This window comes from Phocoena sinus, chromosome 3 (assembly GCF_008692025.1).
Source record: "Phocoena sinus isolate mPhoSin1 chromosome 3, mPhoSin1.pri, whole genome shotgun sequence".
Taxonomy (NCBI): domain Eukaryota; kingdom Metazoa; phylum Chordata; class Mammalia; order Artiodactyla; family Phocoenidae; genus Phocoena; species Phocoena sinus.
Window position 1 is genome coordinate 38,224,736 of NC_045765.1, and position 9,973 is coordinate 38,234,708.

The following is a 9,973-nucleotide window of genomic DNA, read 5'->3' on the forward strand; positions in this document are numbered from 1 at the left end:
AGACAGGTATTGCTGGTGAATATTAGATATATAGTTACTTGTAGTTAAATGACTAAATGAGGGTTAAAAGGTAGAGACTCTAGTACATAATGGCTATATGATTTAAAATGCAAATATACTACAACTATAAAAATGGAGAGATGATTAGCATATGCAAAGAAATGTTTTATCTCCTTTCAGTGACAGTACAACTATTATTATTCTCAGAATGTTGTATATGTGAAGTAGAAAAAAGCAAATGCTAATAGTGAGGTATTCTAATTCTACCATCCCTTGCATCTTCAAGAATTTTCTGGTACAAGAAAGGAGCTACTAAGGCAAAATAGGAGATGTTAAGTAAACACCCTGTAAATATAAATCTGAATTAGAAATATCAGTACAAACTCATGAGGTATTTGTTTATTCCAGCTTTTTCCACTAAAAGGATTTAGAAACAAAATTGACCCAATAGCTGTAAACATCTCTAGCACTCATATTTGATCTTCAAATGACATATCCCATTGAGCTAAACCAGGATTTCTTGGATAAATGGCTAATTCCAGGTCTGCAGCGGGAAATATCCATGAGTTTGGAACATCTTGACATAAAGTTAGAAGGAAGGTGTCAAAAGCCACTGGGTCATGCCAAAAGAATTCAGGAAGCACCTTGAAGAGTTTCCCACTGGCCAAAGATTTGAGCTGTGCAGTAGATTGAAACTCATCAAATACATATAAATCCATGAATTCATGACATATTTTTAAAGTAATAATTGGTTAACTTCGGAGAAAACAATGATCCAGTTGTTATCCTGAAAACTGGGTAAATAAAAGGAAATAATCATACCTTATCCTACCTATCCTACAAGAACTGTAGTACTGTGTAACAAAATAGCAGATGAGAGAAAGTGTCCCTTTATACTTTTAAAATGTATCCCAGGTGATAAATAAAAAGAAATTATAGAATTAAAATATTACTATGTTAAACTCCCAATGAGAATTACTGAATGCAGACATTGAGCACCTGCTTTAACTAACACCAAAAAACAGCATGAACCAGATACAAGACATAACACCACCTATAACCTTGTTAAAGGGCTCAAACCTCTATCACTTCAAGCCTCTTGATCCAGCTCCCAATTTGCAGGAACACACTGAACTGCACCATGAGTGAGCAGTCAGCAAACCTGACTGTAAAAAACTTGACAAGTCAAATGGCCCAGATTTATCCACTGATAAACTGTAAGAAAAAGAAAGAGGTGGAGGGGGAAACTATAGATTAAAAGAGACCTAAAAGGCAACTGACAAAGGATTAATCTCCAAAATACACAAACAGCTCATGCAGCTCAATATTAAAGAAACAAACAACCCAATCCAAAAATGGGCAGAAGACCTAAATAGACATTTCTCCAAAGAAGACATACAGATGGCCAAGAGGCACGTGAAAAGATGCTCAACATAACTAACTATTAGGGAAATGCAAATCAAAACTACAATGAGATATTACCTCACACCGGTTAGAATGGGCATCTTCAGAAAATCTACAAACAAGAAGTGCTGGAGAGGGTGTGGAGAAAAGGGAACCCTCTTGCACTGTTGGTGGGAATGTAAATTGATACAGCCACTATGGAGAACAGCATGGAGGTTCCTTAAAAAACTAAAAATAGCATTACCATATGGCCCAGCAATACCACTACTGGGCATATACCCTGAGAAAACCATAATTCAAAAAGACACATGTACTCCAATGTTCACTGCAGCATTATGTACAATAGCCAGATCATGGAAGCAACCTAAATGTGGATAAAGAAGGTGTGGCACATATATACAATGGAATATTACTCAGCCATAAAAAGGAACGAAATTGGGTCATTTGTAGAGATGTGGATGGACCTAGAGTCTGTCATACAGGGTGAAGTAAGTCAGAAAGAGAAAAACAAATATCATATATTGATGCATATATGTGGAATCTAGTAAAATGGTACAGATGAACCTATTTGCAGGACAGGAATAGAGATGCAGATGTAGAGAACGGACGTATGGACACAGGGGGAAAGGGGGGCTGGGATGAATTGGGAGACTTAGATTGACATATATACACTACCATGTGTAAAACAGATAGCTAGTGGGAACCTGCTGTAGTGCTCTGTGATGACCTAGATGGGTGGGATGCGGGGGTGGAGGAGGGAGGCAGGTCCAAGAGGGAGGGGATATATGTATACATACAGCTGATTCACTTCACTGTACAGCGTAAACTAACACAACACTGTAAAGTAATTATACTCCAATTAAAAAAGAAACATATGGGCAAGACTAAACTATAGGGTTTAGGGATGCCCACTTGAGTGACAAAACCGCAAATAAATGCAAGGACTAGATTACTATAAAAGTCAGGATAGTGCTTACCTCCGGAGATAGGGAGGAACTCTGTTGGGATGAGGCACATGGAGGAGTTACAGGGCAGGCTGGCACTCTTATTTCTTAATTTGGGTGGTAGTTATAAGCGTATTCACTGTATAATAATTCACTAAGTCACACATTTCTTTGGGTTGGTTTTCTGTATCTGTGTTTAATTCTACAATATAAATTTTTTTTAAAAAAAGAGTTAACTGCAATGGTTTTGTTCTCTAGGTTAATTATTTGGTCTTGATAAATAAGAAACTCTCCCCAAAACAAGGGCTCCTTTGATTTCTCTGGGAACTAAGCCATAAGAACTAGTGTCCAGCCACGATCACTGAATTTAGCACACAGTAGAGCTCACTAAATTTTTGTTGCATGAATCTATGAATCAGTGAGTCAATAGATAATACAAACACTCCAAACTCTAAAACACTCTGCACACTTCTACTATTCAACAGATAACTCTTCCAGCTAGAAAAATCTTCAGGAGCTCCCCATGACATGTAGAAAATGCTTATACTTCTCAGCTTCACATTCCAGCCCCTTTTCCAGAAACCAGTCCTGATCAGTCTTTCCAATCTTACCACAGCTACTTATTCAAATGCTCCAGTCCACCCAAACAGGTCTACTTTTAGAATTCTATGTCCTACTTTTTTCCCATTTCCCCTGCTCCCATACCTCCTCTGGTAGCTTTCCCCAATACTAGTGGACACTTAGCCCTTGCTTGCATTGGTATTGTGAGTGAACATTTTACCTTTATTTGTTTTGAGTCTGCTAATATACTCTATATTTCTTAAGTCTGGAACAGTGACTAACACTTTTACAAAATTATTATAGAAAGCCTACCACATTTTGTGCATAAGAGGCTCCCAACCAATATTTGTCAATTGGCTGGTTAAGTTGGCAGGTAGATGAATGGATGGATAGACAGAAGAATGGGTCAAATTATCATATACTTGAAAGCACTCAGTGGCTATTGACAGACCGAAGATATGTAAGTTTATATTCAATAAGGGCAGAATGACAAGGGTCTATTTGATCCTGGAAAAGATCCTGGCCAGAGCATCTCTGGTCAACTATGGTCAGTTATAGATGTTGAGTGTCTGGAGACTGAGATGCTGAAATGAAAAAAGTGAACACTGAGAATGAATGGAAGAAACTACAGATAAACTTCCTTTCACTCACAGCTTTGTCCACATCTGGATCTATCTGTGGTGGGGCACACATTTAAATACTGAAACTTCAAGCAAAAATTTCAAAAGTTCCACTGTATACACTTTTAAAAAAATCTCTATACAAAAATCATGGCAAGGGCTTCCCTGGTGGCGCAATGGTTAAGGGTCCGCCTGCCGATTCAGGGGACACGGGTTCGTGCCCCGGCTCGGGAAGATCCCACATGCCGCGGAGCGGCTGGGCCCGTGAGCCATGGCCGCTGAGCCTGCGCGTCCGGAGCCTGTGCTCCGCAACGGGAGAAGCCACAACAGTGAGAGGCCCGCGTACCGCAAAAAAAAAAAAAAAAAAAAAAATCATGGCAAGTTTGGGGTTGTGCAGGACTACGGATTGGGTTGGTTGAGAGCTCATTTTGTCCTAAAATCTAGGTATAAGCAATTACGATGAAAAATTAAGAGTCCCAGCCCTGGGCTTCCCTGGTGGCGCAGTGGTTGAGAGTCCGCCTGCCGATGCAGGGGACGCGGGTTCGTGCCCCGGTCCGGGAGGATCCCACATGCTGCGGAGCGGCTGGACCCGTGAGCCATGGCCGCTGAGCCTGCGCGTCCGGAGCCTGTGCTCCGCAACGGGAGAGGCCACAACGGTGAGAGGCCCGCGTACCGCAAAAAAAAAAAAAAAAAAAAAAAGAGTCCCAGCCCTTCAGTTATAAAGGTGACATCTGCATAAAGAAGGAAAAGGAAGGTCCCTGAAATGTGTCAGCTGTCCCAGAGAGCTCTGAACTGAAAGAAATCCCTGTTCTGGTCAGAACGCCAGGCTAGAGAGTGGCCTGGTGCCCAGGGTCTGCTTCTTCTGGTTCCCTCCTTCCAGCTAACCACAGGCCTGCCCTCCTTTTAAAGGAATGGTTCCAGGGAGAAATCTTTAAGGACTAGACAGATTGGAAAGGATAAATGAATGGGAGTCTGTAACCTGAGATGTCAGCAAATATAAATAAACAGACTTAGAGGTGAAAAGAATGGCAACCTCCAGAAGCTACAAACTTCTTTCCCCTCCTGCTCAGGCATTTTCCCTTCAAGACAGCCTGGAAAGAAGAGAAAGGCTCTCACGTGGATTGGATGCCTTCTGTATCATGAGAACTGCTTTAATTGCTTCCATACATGTAATTTTAACCCCCCCCCCTCAACTTGCAAGGAAAGGGTTATCTTCCCTGTTTTACTGATGATGAAAACAAAGATTCAAAGAGATTAAGACTTGGCCAAGGCCACACACCTAGTAAGTGTCAAAACCAGGATTCAAACCTATGTTTCTCTTTCCTCCAAAGCCCTGCCCACTACACCACTAGCGGAAACAGAATCTTAGCATGTTTTAGCTGAAAGATGACCTCACCATCATGCCCATTTCACAGATGAAGAACCTGAGGTGAGTATGGAGAAGCAACTTGCCCAATGACCTACAATGACCCAGGCTTTCTCATTTCCAGACAAGAACTTGCAATCACTTGTATCCACCAGGGTCCTACAAGAATGGCACACTCAAGTAGGAGTATTAGAGGAGAGCATAATGAAAAGATTGTTAAAAACAAGGACACATTTAAAGGAAGCCAACAAAGGCTGGTGATGCATTCCAGGTGCAGCAGCTGCAGGGGGGCCAGGACCACCTCTGTGCCTGAAGGGACAAGGCTAATGCCCCGAACCCAGAGAAACCCGTAGCTGAGCCTTAAGCTATAGTTCGAGAGCTCTGGAATTCAGAAGAGAAAGCCACTGCCAGTCTGCAGCCTGCCCTCTCTCTCTCCTCCAGCCTCTCATAAGGTGCCTCTCATAAGCTGGACCATCCAGAAAGCCAGCAAATAGGGAATTCCCAGGCTGTGGCTTCCAGGGGTCAGAGCAAAACGGACAAAAGAGGATAATGGACCTAGAGGGGGAAATGAAGACTTGTACACACTGCTACACAGGGATGCTTCTCTGCAACTCGGTCCTTGGGAAGAGTCCTTCCTCAGCAAGTCAAAGACAACAAAAACCATGTAAGTGTTCCCTCCTAGTCCATGTGGGGTCAGGAAGGCTCAGCACAGAGAACTATAGGGCAGCTAACAGCACAGAGGTGGATTTCTCACTGCCCGCTGCAGGGGTATTACCTTAATTTGGCCAACCTGTCTGTGATAAAGGGGAGAGAAGCCCTGCCCAAACCTCCTTGGGATCAAAGGCATGACCTTGGAATTCCTGGACTTTGGTACCTAGGTCAGTACTGGTGTTCACAGGGAGAGTTACTGGTGTTTCAGGTGGGTATTTGAGAATTAAAAATAGGAGAAGGTAGGGTTGGGACTGGCTGTGTGCAAGAGCATATGTGCTGTCTACCAGTGCTTGGAAGTCAGGGCCACTTTTTTTTTTTTTTTTTTATGCGTTACGCGGGCCTCTCACTGTTGGGGCCACTTTTAAAATAAAGATAATCTTATCACTTCTTGGCCTTTTGGCTAAGATCAAGTGTTGTATCTGTTCTTATCCACTGAAATAAAGGCAATCCCAAAATGAAGGCAGTTTAGGTGACTTGGAAAGGCACATTCCTCTTATCTATGCCATCCTTGCTTTAATACCACATCTCTCCCTCAACACACATGCACGTGCATACACACACATCAACACACACACACACACACACACACACACCATGCCACATCAGGTCTCTCAAGCCCAAACCAGCCTTCCATCCCCTCCTGAAGTTTCAACCCCAGCTTCCACTGAACCCCCCTCCTCACCCTGATTTGGTCATATTTCCTATTTAGTTTAAATCAACAGTCTGATTTTATCAACAATAATGCTTTATGGAGGTTTATTTCTTCAAACAGACTGTGCTCCTCTTTGCTATAAAGTTAATTTTTTGTTCTTTGTTCACTTTCCTAATCTGCAAATTACCTCCTCCCGTTCCCTGATTACTTACTATTGGAAAAACAAGCCCCTTTTTGCCTCCAGTTTGAATATTCTCTGCCTTATCTTGATGGCCCTAATCTCTCTCCCCCGACTGGCCTCTCAAAGCAGCAGTAGGTAACCGGCGGGGCACAGCTGCCGGCCAGCACAAACCCCGCGCAGCAGCGAGCCGGCCAGGCCTTACTCCTCCACGGGCATTTTTTTCCCAATCCTTTTTCTCAAAGTGTGGGAAGAGGCTCAGTTGCAGCAGGGAGGATTAGAAATTCTGGGATCCACTCCATGCCCTCAGAAAGTCCTAGTGGGAAGACGGAGAACTTCCGACACTCAGAGAATCAAGGACAAATGCTTCAGAGGCTGACGTGTGGCTGATACTGCATGAAAAATGACCAGACTCTTTTGTTGGAAATGCCCGAAGGGGGAGGGGCTGCAAAAGGAAGAGCTCACTGGGAATGGAGGGAAAACAGAATCAGCTCTTACATGATCAGGATTTTTAAAGAGGATGGGGAAGAGATGACCTGGCTGTCAGAAATGTCAAAGAGAGTTAAGTGTGTTTGTCATTGCACAGAGGGAAGGGAGAAAGTGAAATGGGGAAGGACCAAGGAATTGACAAAAAATTAAAAAGACAGAGCTGGAAGGGATCTTAGCAAACCTCATGCTTTACGAATGAGAACACTGAGGTCCCAAGACCAGACCCCAAGTTCTAACAACAGGAAAAGAGTGATGATATTGATGATAATAATAATGGCAAGTGATATTTGCTTACTGTTATTTATCAAACCAGTTCACCCTCTTACTGTTGTTTAGCACACGCCATGTTCATTTCCATCTCTGGGCTTCTAGGTTCCCAATAACAATAAAAGTTAATATTTATTATGCAGTGTGTGCCGGACACTGCCTAAAGACTTTACATGTCTTATCACATTTATTCTTCCAAAAAAAATTCCAGGAGGTAAGTATAATTGTCATCCACATTTTACAAGTGGAAAAAAGTGAGACACACAGACATTCATAACTTGGTGAAGGTGACAGGTAGGAAGATGGAGCCAGCATTCAACCAGGTCTGTCAATCTCCTGAGCCACATTCAAAAAATATTTGTGGAATGAATATATGACCCAAATTTGTATATTTTTCACACAAACCTCGCTCCAGCTTTAGTCCCAATGCTCTAATTTTCTGGGGGACATTGTACCTCTCCAGGCTTCCTGATTTCTGGGGCAAAGTCATCTTCTGATACCATAGGCTGGGCCAGAGATAGGGTAACTCTTTCCGTAAAGGGCTAAATAGGAAATATTTTAGGCTTTGCAGACCACATCCTTTCTCTGTCATGAGTTCTTCTTTGTTTTTTTTTTAACAATCCTTTAAAAATGTAAAAAATCATTCTTAGCTTGAGAGCTCCCACTGACCCCTGTTCTAGGCCCCCAAACCTTGGAGTCATGCTTAAAATGTCCCTCTCCCACCACCTGTCCATCCAATCATAAAGGTTTTGGGGTTTGGGCTGCCTCTCAAAATACCCTTTCCTTTTTTTTCAGCACCACCCCCATCCCTAGTCCAGGCAGCCACTATCTCATGCATGCTCTGGTCACCAAAATGGTCTCTCCTATTCCCCAAAGGAGCCATATGTCACTGCTGGATCTATTTTCACAAACAATGATTTGCACAGATCGTTCTCTTGCTAAAATACCTTCAAATCTAAGCCTCTTCATCATCAGAAAATCTACAAACAACAAATGCTGGAGAGGGTGTGGAGAAAAGGAAACCGTCTTGCACTGTTGGTGGGAATGTAAATTGATACAGCCCCTATGGAGAACAGTATGGAGGTTCCTTAAAAAACTAAAAATAGAATTACCATATGACCCAGCAATCCCACTACTGGGCATATACCCAGAGAAAACCATCATTCAAAAAGACACATGCACCCCAATGTTCACTGCAGCACTATTTAAAATAGCCAGGTCATGGAAGCAACCTAAGTGTCCATCGACAGATGAATGGATAAAGAAGATGTGGTACATATATACAATGGAATATTACTCAGTCATAAAAAGGAATGAAATTGGGTCATTTGTAGAGACGTGGATGGAACTAGAGACTGTCATACAGAGTGAAGTAAGTCTGAAAGACAAAAACAAATACCGTATATTAACGCATATATGTAGAACCTAGAAAAACGGTACAGATGAACCGGTTTGCAGGGCAGAAATAGAGACACAGATGTAGAGAACAAACGTATGGACACCAAGGGGGTAATTGGCAGGGGGGTGGTGGTGTTGGGATGAATTGGGAGATTGGGATTGACATATATACACTAATATGTATAAAATGGATAACTAATAAGAATCTGCTGTATAAAAAAATAAATAAAATAAAATTTTAAAAAAATCTAAGCCCCTTACTCTTCATTCAAGGACTGATCCCCCCCAAACACACACACACACACACACACACACACACACACACACACACACACACACAGAGTTATCTGGTCTTTAAACCATAATAAAAAGAACAGCTAACATTTAATGAGCATCTATATGATCTAGCCACTCTGCTAGCCCCACAGATTATCTCATTTAAGATTCATCAGAACCCTATGAGTTAGGTATAATTATGAGCCCAATTTTACAGATGAGTAATTGAGGCTCAGAGAGGCTAAGAAATATATGCTAGTTTATACAGTAAAATGGTAAAACAAGGAACCAAATTGTGGTTATCAGACTCCAGGGTCCCTTCCGTTAACCTCCATCCTGTATTACCTTTAACATATCACCCCCTCTGCCCTTCCAGAGCCTCTGCACCAGTCTCACCGAGAAACATCCTCCAAGGGACCACTGATTCAAGAGACAGCGAGCAGGTCACCCCGCAGGATACACATCTCAACTCTTGGCCTGCAAAGGGCAGCGACTGCCCTGGAAGAAAAGTTGGTGTCTCTGAACTTAGAGCACCATAAATTGAGCGGGGATACCTTTGGTGTGGAGAGTGGGTTTCATCTGATGTCCCCAGTAACAGGCTACCAGCCAACAAGTGGGCAACTCAGAGCAGCTGCATTTCAAAGCAGCAGACCAGGACAAGCTACTAACGTGTGGACACAACCACTCCACGACTTGCTTAAAAGCCACGCTGTGTCTCCTGGACCATGGCTGCAGGCCAAAATACACACATTCTGGTTTTTACGACCATAAGGTTAGCATTCTTTTACTGGTTCCTTCCCAGTTCCCTTGCTCTCCACCGTGCTGGGTTTTGCGCATTCCATCTCCTCATTCTTTTTCTCCTTCCCAGCACTGCTCTCTGCCTCCGTTGCTTCCACCCTCCTGCTTCAAAGCTTGCTACCACTACCTGCTGCCTTGCTTCTCTGCAACCTCCCCATCACAGTGGTTTTCCTCTCCTTTTGGGCCCTTGGTCAGGTTTTCTCTAATTACTAGGCTTCCTCTTCCTCTGTTTTCCTGTTTTCCTGACAGAACCTCCTTCCCCTGCCTTTTAAGTTTCCTGGCTTTAGCACCGACTTGAAAGCTCCACTC

At 42.8% G+C, this 9,973-nt stretch overlaps 1 pseudogene; it reads left to right on the top strand.

Moving 5' to 3' along the window:
- Nucleotides 1–5,986: 5,986 nt before the first annotated feature.
- Nucleotides 5,987–6,131, top strand: LOC116752441 (annotated as a pseudogene).
- The last annotated feature ends 3,842 nt before the right edge of the window (nucleotides 6,132–9,973 follow it).